We start from the raw sequence: 12,580 nt of genomic DNA, 5'->3' as shown, positions 1-12,580 counted from the left end.
AACCTATGCCAGTCCTACAGTTTTTCAAATGTTTGTTCTTAATATTAATTGAAACATAGTAGACTTGAGTTTTTCCAACCTGAAGAGAACACATTATTCATTTGTCTGTAGTTTCTCTACTCTGCTCCAATCACTAGAATGTAAGTTCAATAACACCAGGGATCTTAGGTGTCTTACTTATTGCTTTGTCTCCAGATGCTTTCATAAAAAAGTTGTCTACTGAATGAATGAACTTGAGAGTTACTTAGTTTTTATCTTTTGTGAACCCAGTGGTGAGTAAAGGGCAAGAAATTGTATTAACAGTTTCTTCTAGCTACTAAACTTAAGGAATATGTCATATGTGACAGTTTGCTGGGCCAACAATTAATAGAGACTATAATGAAAACCCAGTAAGGAAAAAAGAGCAATAAAGTTTTCAGAAAATTTACATAGTAGAGGGTGTGATCAGATGTACAAATAATTATAATATCTACACAAAAAAATTAAGTGACAGGGTTTGGATTCTGGACAAGATGGACTAAACATTTTCCACTTTACTGCTTCTCCCACTATTCACAAGAAAAAGCCCTGGTAAAAACACATAATTTACCTACTGGAAAACTCTGAAAGCTAGGGAAAAGAGAGTAGACTGGCTAGGCATTTGGGGGCTCATGAACTGAGGGGGTTCCCTGGTTATTTTTTTTCCTCTTGCCTTCCATATATCTTTACCTGGTCTTTAGAGGAGCCTTTAACTTGGAAATGCCAGTGGTTGGGAAAAAACAGTGCCAAGAAAAGCCTGTTCTCCCTATCCAATGGATGTCTCAGCAAGACAGAAACCTTTCAGCCGTACTTTCCTATTCTCCAAAAGAACACCACAATAAAAGCTATACCCTTTTCCCACCCTAACAGGCATTTCAGTAGTAAAATCCACAACCAAACCTCTGTTTTATACATATATCCCTCCCTCTACCAGCGGTAATAAGGAGATACCCACCTCCAGTGGAGCCTGTAGGCAGAACTCTGACTTCCACCCACCAGCAGTTATAAGGAGGTGCCTCTTCTCAGCAGAGTCTATGGGTGGGACTCTGTTTCATGCTCGCTCTATAGTAAGGAAGAGGCAACCCTCCATGGAGGAACCTGTGGTTGGAACTCTTGACTTCCACTGTCCTTGTAGTGCTCTTCCCAGCTGAACCTGTGGGCAGAACTCTGACTTCCACCCGCCTCATCCACATTGATGAGGCAGTACCTCTCTCTAACAGATCCTGTGGTATGCTGCCCTGTCTTCTATTCTTGCCCTGCTGAAATGAGGCAGTGTTCCTCCCCATCCAAACCCATGCTGAGAAGACAAAATGAAGTTCTGTTACTTAGGTAATACAACAATAGGGGAAACCAGAAAAGCACTGCAGAGATTTATAAACTAAATTGACATTTGAACCACAGCCCATAAAAGTAAGCCTGGGGTTACATTTTGAATTTAAACAAGTTGACCACCACTAAAATAGATGATTTAAATAGAAATCAGGGTGCCACTATGTAATAGTTAAAATGTTTAGTATATAATCCAGAATTATTTGTCATATGAAGAACCAGGAAAATCTCAACTCTAATTAGAAAGATAGTCAACAGATGTCAATGAGATAGGACAGACATGGAATGATCAACAGGATTTTTAAGCAGCTTTTGTAAAAAACCTCCAATAAGCAATTATAGATACTGTTTTAAATTTCAGAATATTAAAGGGGTTCCAATATTTTTGTTACATGGATAGCTTTATAATGCTTTAGTCAGGGCTATAAGTGTGCCTGTCACCTGAATATTGTTCATTGTACCTGTTAGGTGGGTTTTTCCCCCCATTCCCCTCCTCCTCCAGCTCCCCTTCTTGGTTTCCAGTAATTTTTACTTCTTTCTGTGTCAATATGTGCCCATCAATTAGTTCCAAATTATTAGGGAGTGCATGTGGTGTTTGTTTTTCCATTCTTGAGATACTTCACTTAGGATAATAGTCTTCAGTTCCATCCAAATTCCTGCAAAAGACATTAATTCATTCCTTTTTGTGGCTGAGTAGTACTCTATGGTATACATATACCATATTTTGTTAAACCTAGGCAAAGAATTTATGACTAAGACCCCAAAGGTAGTTGCAGCAACATCAAAAATAAATAAATGGGACTTGATTACATTAAAAAGCTTCTGCACATCAATGGAAATAATCAATGAAGCAAACAGAATGGGAGAAAATATTTGCAAACTATATATCCGATAAAGGGCTAATATTCAGAATCTACAAAGAACTCAAACAAATCAGCAAGGAAAAACAAACAACTCTATTAAAAAGTGAACAAAAGACATAAACAGAAGCTTTTAAAAAGCTTTTAAAAAGATAGACAAATGGCCAACAAACATATGAAAAAATGCTCAATGTCATTAATCATCAAGGAAGTGCAAATTAAAACTTCAGTGAGATTTCACCTTACCGCTGTCAGAATGGCTCTTATTAAAAGGTCCAAAAACAATACAGATACTCTTGAAACAAAGGAAAACACAGCAAACTTCAGCAATAAAATAGAAAATATAAAGAATCAAGTGAAAATTTTAGAACTGAAATATATAATAACCAAAAATTTTAAAATCATTATATGGGCTCAGTAGCAGAGCAGAAATGACAGAATGAACTGGTCAACTTGAATGTAGTTCCATAGAAATTGTCCAGTGTGAATAATGGAGAGAAAATAAATTGAAAAAGTGAACTTACTTTCACAGGCCTGTTAGACAATAACATACAGTGTAACATTGTGGCCTCAGAGTACTAGATGGAGAGGACAGAACGTGGAGGTAAAAAAATAGCCTTGAGGGCCGGGCGCGGTGGCTCACGCCTGTAATCCTAGCACTCTGCGAGGCCGAGGCCGAGGCGGGTGGATCGCTCAAGGTCAGGAGTTCGAGACCAGCAAGAGCGAGACCTCGTCTCTACTAAAAATAGAAAGAAATTGTCTGGCCAACTAAAATATATATAGAAAAAAAAATTAGCTGGGCATGGTGGCACATGCCTGTAGTCCTAGCTACTTGGGAGGCTGAGGCAGTAGGATCGCTTAAGCCCAGGAGTTTGAGGTTGCTTTGAGCTAGGCTGATGCCACGGCACTCACTCTAGCCCAGGCAACAAAGCGAGACTCTGTCTCAAAAAAAAAAAAAAAAAGCATTGAAGAAATAATGACTGAAAACTTTCCAATTTGGCAAAAGACATAAGCTTACAGATTCAAGAAACTGTGTGAACTCCAAACAGGAAAGACCCAAATAAACCCATACCGAGACATACAGAAAGATTTCTGAAAATTAAAGCCAAAGAAGAAATCTCGAAAGCAACTAGAGGGTATTGCTGTGAGAAGCAGCAAATTTGAATGACAGCAGGTTTCTCATTGGAAACTATGGAAGATGGAAAGAAGTGTCCCATCATTTTTCAGCTGCTAAAAGAAAAACAACAACAACAAAAAAACACAAAAAAACCCTGATATTACCCCAGAATTGTGTATCTAGCAAAAATATGTTTCAGAAATGAAGACGAAATCAACACATTATCATATTGTTGCCAGCAGATGAGTTTTACAAGAATGACTATAAAGAAAGTTCTTCATAAAGAAAGAAAGTGATAACCGAAGGACACTTGGAACAGTAGAAATAATGAAAACAATGGAAAAGGTAGATTAATCCTTCTCCTCTTCAGTTTTAAAAATTGTGTTTGATAATACAAAGCAAAAATTATAACACGTGGTTCTCATTGTATGTAGAGGTAATATTTAAGAAAATTATCATAAAGTGGAGAGGGAAAGGGACATAAATTGTGGTAGGGTATGTACATTCAACTTTACATATTAATATGTTGATACTTACAGACTGTGATAAGCTATGTATGTATATTGCAATCTGTGGAGCAATCATTAAAAGTATAACAAAATGGTACAATAAAAAGTACTATAATTAAATCAAAATGGAATACTAAAAATGTTCAAGTAACCTCCAGGAATTAGGAAAGGGGAAATAGAGGAAGGTAAAATAGAGGTAGCCAACAGAAAGTAAATACTAAAATGGCAGACTTAAATCCTAACATATAAATAATTACAAGGTAGAGATTAGCAGAATTAATCAGTAACAAGACCAAACTATAAGTTATATGAAACTCAACTCAAATATAATGATATAGAGAGAGTAAAGGTAAAGATAGAAAAATATATACCATGCAAACACTAATCAAAGGAAACTGGAATGATTATATTAACAACAGATTGTTATATTTTGAATTGTTTCCTCCTTAAATATAAATAAAAATAAGAAATATTAATTCTATTGTACTAATATAAGACCAATTTGACATCAGAGCAAAGAAAACTATCTGGGACAAAGGGACATGATAAAATGATAAAAGGATCAATTCACCAAGAAGACAGAGCAACTTTAATTATGTATGTTCCAAACAACAGAGCTGCAAAATAAATAAAGCAAAAGCTGAAACAAGTGAATGTAGAAGAGAGAAATCCACTATTATAGTTGGGAATTAATAACCCATTCTCTTGGTAATCGATATAACCACTAAGCAAAAGTAATCAACAATAGGGAAGAGGCCAGGCGCAGTGGCTCACGCCTGTAATCCTAGCACTCTGGGAGGCCGAGGCGGGTGGATTGCTCGAGGTCAGGAGTTCGAGACCAGCCTGAGCAAGAGCGAGACCCCGTCTCTACTAAAAAATAGAAAGAAATTATCTGGCCAACTAAAAATATATATAGAAAAAATTAGCCGGGCGTGGTGGCGCATGCCTGTAGTCCTAGCTACTCGGGAGGCTGAGACAGTAGGATCTCTTAAGCCCAGGAGTTTGAGGTTGCTGTGAACTAGGCTGACACCATGGCACTACTCTAGCTGGGCATCAGAGTGAGACTGTCTCCAAAAAAAAAAAAAAAATAGGGAAGAACTGAACAGTGCCATCAACCATAGGATATAATTAAAATTGATAGAACATTACATTTAATAAAGTAAGATTATAGATTTCTTTTTTCAGGAAAACATGGTATATTCACCAAGATAGACAATACCTTGGGTCATAGAACAAATCTTACCAAACTTGTAATAATTGAAGTCATGCAAAAGACATGCTAACCATAATGGAAACAAACTAGACATCAATAGCAAAAAAATAATAGGAAATCCTCAAAATACTTAGAAATTATCATTATTATTGTTTTTAGGGGGGGAAGCATGACAATGAGGTTTATTGAGGAGAGAAGGATAGGATTACAGGGCAAGAGCAAGATATAGATTTACAGAGCGTGATATATATGCCACAGATGATGACCGGACCCATTGTTGCAGCAAAGGGAGAGCCAAAGGAAGAGTACAAAAAGCAATACTTAGAAATTAAATAACACACTACTAAATGATCCATGGGTCAAAGGGGAAGTCCAAAGAGAAATAAAAAGTATATTAAAGTAAATGTAAGTGATATAATAATATATTAAAATCTTTGGGATGCTGCTAAAGCAATGCTGAGAGGGAAATTTATAGCATTAAATTGTAACAATGGAAAAAAGCAAGGTTTGAAATTAATAATTTTAGCTCCTGCTCTACTTCAAGAAAATAGAAAAAGAAAATAAACTCAAAACAAGCAGAATGAAGGAAAAAAAATAAAGAGCAGAAATTAAATTAAAAACAGAAAAATAATAGGGAAAAAATCAATCAAACCAAAAGTCAGTTTTTAAAAAGGTTAAGAAAACCAGTAGACATCCAGCAAGACTGACAAAATGAGAGAAAATAATATCAATATGTTACGACTAAAGACAAAGATATCACTGTAGACATCACAGATATTAAACAAGTAATAAGAAAATACTATAAACAACTTCACACACACACACACACACACACACACACACATCTATACACACACACACACACCAGTCTGATATAAATAGGCCAAATCCTTGAAAACCAAAAATTGCCAAAATCTACCCAAGACAGCCAGATAATCTTAAAATCCTGCAACTATTAAAGTAATTAAACTTGTGGTTAAAATCCTTCCAAAAAGAAACATCCAGGCCCAGAAATAACACCAGTTTTACATGCTATCTTCTAGAAAATGTAAAAGAGGGGAACACTTCTGAATTCATCTTACGAAGGCTACTGTTACCCTGATATCAAGACTAGATGGAGATAGTAAAAAAAAAACAACAAAACAAAACTATAGAGCAGTATCTCTTATGAGTATAGACAAAAAATCTTCAAGAAAACATTAGCAAATTGAATTTAAGGAATGTACAGAAAGAACAATAAACTATGGGCAATTGGGGTTTATTCTGGTAATGCAAGATTGATTCAGTATTTGAAAATCAGTCAGTATAATCCATCTTACTAACATTCTAAAGAAGAAGAGCCACCTGCTCACATCAATTCATTCAGAAAAGCATTTGAGGAAATTCAACACTTATTCATGATAAAATCTTTCAGTAAACTAGCAATGGATGTAAACTTCGTCAGCTTGGACATCTTTAACATCCTGCAGCCAATGTCATACTTAACAGTGATAGACTGTCTGCTTTTAGGAACAAGGCAAGGACATTTGCTCTCAGCATTCCTATTCAACACAGTACTGGAAGACATTAAGGCAAGAAAAGGGAGAGATACAGATTAGAAATGAAGCAATAAAACTGTTGTATTTGCAGGTAACATAATTGAGTACATAGGAAATCCCAAGGAATCTATGAACAAAAGACAGTGGAGTCTTAAAAAAAATCCTAGAACTAATAAATAAATTTGTAGTCACAGGATATCTCATACAGATACATACACTCACACAATATCATATTGCCACATATAAACAATGAATAATTCAAAACCAAAATTTAAAACATAATGCCATTTATAATTGCTCAAGAAAAAAATGAAACAGGTATAAATCCAACAAAACATGTATAAGATATGTATGCTGAAAACTACACAATGCTAATGATCGAAAGCAAAAACAACCTAAATAAATGGAGAGACAACATATTCATGGATTGGAAGACTCATGTATTAAAAATGTTTTACCCACATTGATCAATATATTTAATGTAATTCCTAAAGCAGTCCTAGCAGGATTCTTTTAGATGTAGATAAAATTTGTATGGGAATGCAAAAGAGTTAGAATGGATAAACAACTTTGAAAAAGAAGAATAAAGTTGGAAGAATCACTACCTCATTTTAGTACTTACTGTAGCTACAGTAATCAAGACAGAGTGGTATTGGCAGAGGGATAGACACTTAAATTAAGGGACCAGAATAAAAAATACAGATATAGATTCGCACAGGTGTACACTACTGGTTTTTGACAAAGGAACAAAGGCAATTAAGTAGAGGGAAGGTAGTCTTTTCAACAAATGGTATTGGAACAGTTGGATATTCATAGGCCGAAAAAAAAGAAACTGGCCTAAACTTCATTTCTTCTGTAAAAATTAACTCAAAATGGATCATAGGACCAAATATAAAACTGTAAAAGTTTTAGAATAAAATTTAGGAGAAAACTTTTCATGATCTAGGGTTAAGTGAAGAGTTCTTAAACATGATACTAAAGAAAATGACCCATATAAGAAAAAGTCAATAAATGGGATTATGTCAAAACTAAAACTTTTGCTCTGTGAATGACCCTGTTAAGAAGATGAAAATTTAAGCCATATACTGGAAGAAAATATTTGAAAATCACACATACTATCAAAAGCTTTTAAATATCTAGAATATATAAAGAATTCTCTCAACTGAACAGTAAGAAAACAATTCAATTAGGAATTGGGCAAAAGATTTGAATAAGTACTTCATCGAGGAGGATATGTGGCTAGCCAGTAAGCACGTGAAAAGATTTTCCACATGGTTAACCGTTAGGGTAATGTAAATTAATGCTACAATGAGATACTAATATATACCTATTATAATGACTGAAATGAAAATTATTGATAATACCAAGTGATGGCAAGAATGTGGATCTGGATCTCTCACATACTGGTAAGAATGTAAAATGATAAACTTGCACATATAGAGAGACATGCTTAAATAAATCATTGTCTGTTTTTCTTGAGGATGATTTCTGCATATTTACTACTATGTTTTTATGTTTCTTTTGTATGAAAATTGAATAAACTGAAAGTCAATAAATAAATAAAAATGGTATAGCCACTGGGAAAAAAATCTGATAGTTTCTTGTAAAGTTAAACATACACTTAATCTATGACCCAACAATCACATTCCTGCATGTTTATCCTAGAGAAATGAAAGCTTATGTTCACGTAAAACTTGTACACATAGAAACTTTATTTGTAATAGCACAAAACTGAACAGAATCCAAATATCCTTCAATGAGTGAATAGATAAATAAACTAAAGAATACTACTCAGAAACAAAAAGGAATGAAAAATTGATACTTGTAGCAACTTAGATTGATCTCAAGGGCGTCATGCTGCATGAAAACATTTCAACTTCAAAAACTTGCATACTCTGTGATTCCATTTATATAACATTCTCAAAGTGACAAAATTATAGTGATGGAAACATCTGTGTTTGCCAAGGTTTAAGGCTAAGAGCAGAGTGTTTCCAGTAAGCCTTAATGTGAGGGAGTTTCTTTGTGGGGATGACATAGTTCTGTATCCTGATTATAGTGATAGCTATTTGAGTCTACACATGTGATCTCTCTATAACTGAGTTAATATTGATATTGTAACAAAGTCACTTCCCTGGTTTTGACAAGGTGCTGTGGTTATGTAAAATCTTACTAGTGAATGAAGCTGGATAAACAGTACATGGAATTCTCTGTATGTTTTTTCCAAGTCCTCGTGAGTATTATCATATACAAGGCTTAAAAAAGAATGCTTGCCATATATTTAATAACTGAATACAGAAGATGCCCATGTGGCTTACATTTTCATCCTTACATCACACTCCCATTTGTGCAAGTGAAATTTGAAGCTCTATGGAAAGTAAAAGCTTATTTGTGATAGTCACAAAAATTTTTGTTAAAACTGAAACTTTTCCTAATAAAAGTAAATAGTAATGATTTTATAAATTTTTAGCATGAATTAGTATATAGGAGATTTTAATTATTATTGACAGCATTATTTTAAATAGACCACCGAAACTATAATATAAATTTGAAGAACTCTGTTGATAATAATTTATAGTTACTTTCCAATTTATGCAGTACCTCTTTGGATTTGACATTAATAATACTGAGTTAATACAAGAGTATTTGAATTTACTTAACTTGGACAGACGTAGTTTTGAAATTGGAACTGCACAAATAAAATTATGGATTACTGTAAATTCAAATCAATTATTCTAAAAGAGATGAATCAATTTTGTTACTGTGAATGTGACTATTAAAGGAGAAGCAGTTTTTGGTTTTTGGAAAACTTTTAAGTATATTTGGAGCAACTTTTATATGTTAATCTTTTTTCAACTATGAATTTTATGAAATCTATTAATAAACACAGATCAAACATTTGTGATGAAAATTTAGCATATGAAGTGAGATGTGCTGTAAGTATAAAATATGTGCTGGAGTTTAAAGACATAGTATGAAGAAATAAATGAAAAATATCTCATTAGTAATTTTTGTATTGATTGTATGTTACAGTGATAATGTTTTATAGATATTAGGTTACATAAAATGTATTAGTAATACTTGAGAAAGTAAGTGGCATAATAAGAACATATTAATGGCCGGGCGCGGTGGCTCACGCCTGTAATCCTAGCTCGAGGCGGGTGGATCGCTCGAGGTCAGGAGTTCGAGACCAGCCTGAGCAAGAGTGAGACCCCGTCTCTACTAAAAATAGAAAGAAATTATCTGGCCAACTAAAAATATATATACAAAAAAATTAGCCGGGCATGGTGGCTCATGCCTGTAGTCCCAGCTACTCGGGAGGCTGAGGCAGTAGGATCGCTTAAGCCCAGGAGTCTGAGGTTGCTGTGAGCTAGGCTGACGCCACGGCACTCACTCTAGCCCGGGCAACAAAGTGAGACTCTGTCTCAAGAAAAAAAAAAAAAAAAAAAAAGAACATATTAATAAGAAGACTTTGACTAAAGGCATCTGTCTGTTGTGTGAAGTCTGAAAACTGCAAGCTTCTTTGTTGACGCTGAGAAGTTCTGTTTGTGGATTCTTTCTGTATCTTCCCAGTTTCAGTTCTAGGGTTCTGCTAGTCTAATACTTAACTGTTTAGACCATAAAAGAAAAGAATTTCTTAAAACCAGAATAAATAAAATCCTCAGAGTATATAGCAACTTAAAAAAATTAATGTTAAGGCAGAACTGTGGAGATCTTTTTATGAGTAAAGGGGTTACCAGGGGTTGAAGGGTGGATGAGAAGGTAAGAGTAAGTGAACACATAGGATTTTTAGGGCAGTGAAAATACTCTGTGTGATAGATACTATGGTGGTGGATACATGTTATTGTACATTTGTGCACATGTACATTATACATCAGCACCTTCTGTATAAACTTAAGTTCAATTATTAGTATTTAATAAATAACATTTTAACAAGTGGTATTCTTTTTTAGTTTTTTTTTTAAAGCCAGAATTTTGTTTTATTGCCCAGGCTGGAGTGCAGTGGTGGGATTCTGTGGCCTTGAACTCCTAGGCTCAAGTGATCCTCCTGCCTCAGCCTCCCAAGTAGCCAGGACTATGGGCACATGCCAACACGTGTGGCTAATTTTTCTTATTTTTTGTAGAGACGAGGTCTCACTATGTTGTCCAGGCTGGTCTCGAACTCCTGGCCTCAAGCATTCCTCCTGCCTAGATCTCCCAAAGTGCTGGGATTATAGGGGTGAGCCACTGTGCCCAGCCGATGTTATTCTTAAATAATAGTAACTATATGAAATAGGAAGTATACCCATTTACAGATCTGTCTCCTTAATTTTTCTTTACTTCCCCTGCAAGAAAACTAGTTAAGCAAGTTGGCTATAGATCTGATTAATAGGGGAGAGGGCTTTGTTAGAGAGTGATAGAGTTCATGTAATTCTTATTATTATTATTTTGAAGATGGAGTCTTGCTTTGTTACCCCAGCTAGAGTGCAGTGGTGTCATCATAGTTCACTGCAACCTCAAACTCCTGGGCTCAAGCTATCTTGCTGCCTCAGCCTCCCAGTAGCTGGAACTACAGGCGTGCACCACCACGCCCAGCTAATTTTTCTGTTTTTTATAGAGATGAGTTCTTGCTCTTGCTTAGGCTGGTCTCAAACTCCTAAGCTCAAGCGATTTTCCTGCCTCAGCCTCCCAGAGTATAATTCTTATATTAACTCATTTAAAAAAATGTAGTTGATAAGGAATTTATTAATTTTGTAGTAATGATGATAACAGTAACATATATTTCTTACTTTATGCCTGTTCTTTGCATTTTACATATATTATCTCCTTTTAATTATCACTGCAATCACTGTTCTTCTTTTTATGTTACAGATTTGAAATGGAGCCTTAGAAAGGATAATAAGGAATATGTCCAAAGTCATATAACCAGTGAATGACTAGCCAGAACCCAAATCTAGGTTTATTATACTCTCCAGGGCTTTCATAAATACATTATTTTGTCTTCTTAATTAAATACTTTTAATACATACGTCTAGCATACAATTTATTATGATTTTACTAGTTGCTTATTACTGTCTTCTGATATAGAAGTTGTATTAGTTGGGATGAAGATGATCTGGGAATGACACTTTACCCCTTGGCCCCCCGCCACACACAAAATACTCCCTTAAACAAAACAGACATTTATTTGTGTTTAAAGTAAGCATAGGCAGTCTGGGTTTGTTATGGTAGCTGCACAGTCACCAAGGAATCAGGCTTATTTCATCTTCCTGCTCTGTCTTCCTCATTATAATACTTCAGCCATGTAGCTCAAGATGGCTAGCTCTAGACAGCACATTTACATTCTGTCTAGTGAAAAAAAGGCATGTTCTTTCTTTTTAAGGATAGTTCTTAGAAACTGCCCAGAAGATTTCCTGTCTACTTCCTGTTGGTTAAAACTGAATCACAGAGTAACCTCTAGATGATACAGAGGCTGAGAATTGGTCTTTGTTCCAGATACTCATATACTAGCCAAAAATCAGGGCTTGTATTACTATAAAAAAAGAAGAGAATGAATAATGAGGGATCTCTAGCAAGCTCTACCATAGTGACCATGAAAATTGTTTCCAGGTAATGTTCTAATATATATTTCTTCTTTTGCCAAATCTGTGAAATAGTGGAATCATGTGTTACTAACACTTGAATATATTATTTATGTGGACAATGAATTTTGGGTAAAACATGAAAAAGTAATAAAGTTGTTGATAAGAATCCTTAGTATCACCCAAGATTACCTTTAAATTTTTTGATATATGCATTTGTGAGGATAAATATATTGTGCCTAGAAGTTAAAAGGGTACCAGTATGAACTTTGGGACACTGATATGGGAGGATCACTTGAGGCCAGGAGTTTAAGACCATCCTGGGCAACATAGCAAGACCCCATCTCTACAAAAAATAAAAACAGGATAGTATAAAAGGTGCCAGATCACCATTGTTTTTTGTAGTTGAGTAGTATTCCATGGGATAGAGATTCAGCC

The 12,580-nt window shown here is 34.9% G+C and overlaps 1 protein-coding gene across 1 annotated transcript in view; it reads left to right on the top strand.

Annotated features, from left to right (window-relative positions):
• Positions 1 to 12,580, top strand: part of DOCK3 (dedicator of cytokinesis 3) — a 351,565-nt gene that overhangs the window by 63,494 nt on the left and 275,491 nt on the right. The window lies entirely within an intron of this gene.

This window comes from Lemur catta, chromosome 18 (assembly GCF_020740605.2).
Source record: "Lemur catta isolate mLemCat1 chromosome 18, mLemCat1.pri, whole genome shotgun sequence".
Classification (NCBI taxonomy): domain Eukaryota; kingdom Metazoa; phylum Chordata; class Mammalia; order Primates; family Lemuridae; genus Lemur; species Lemur catta.
This window is presented reverse-complemented; position numbering and strand designations above follow the sequence as displayed.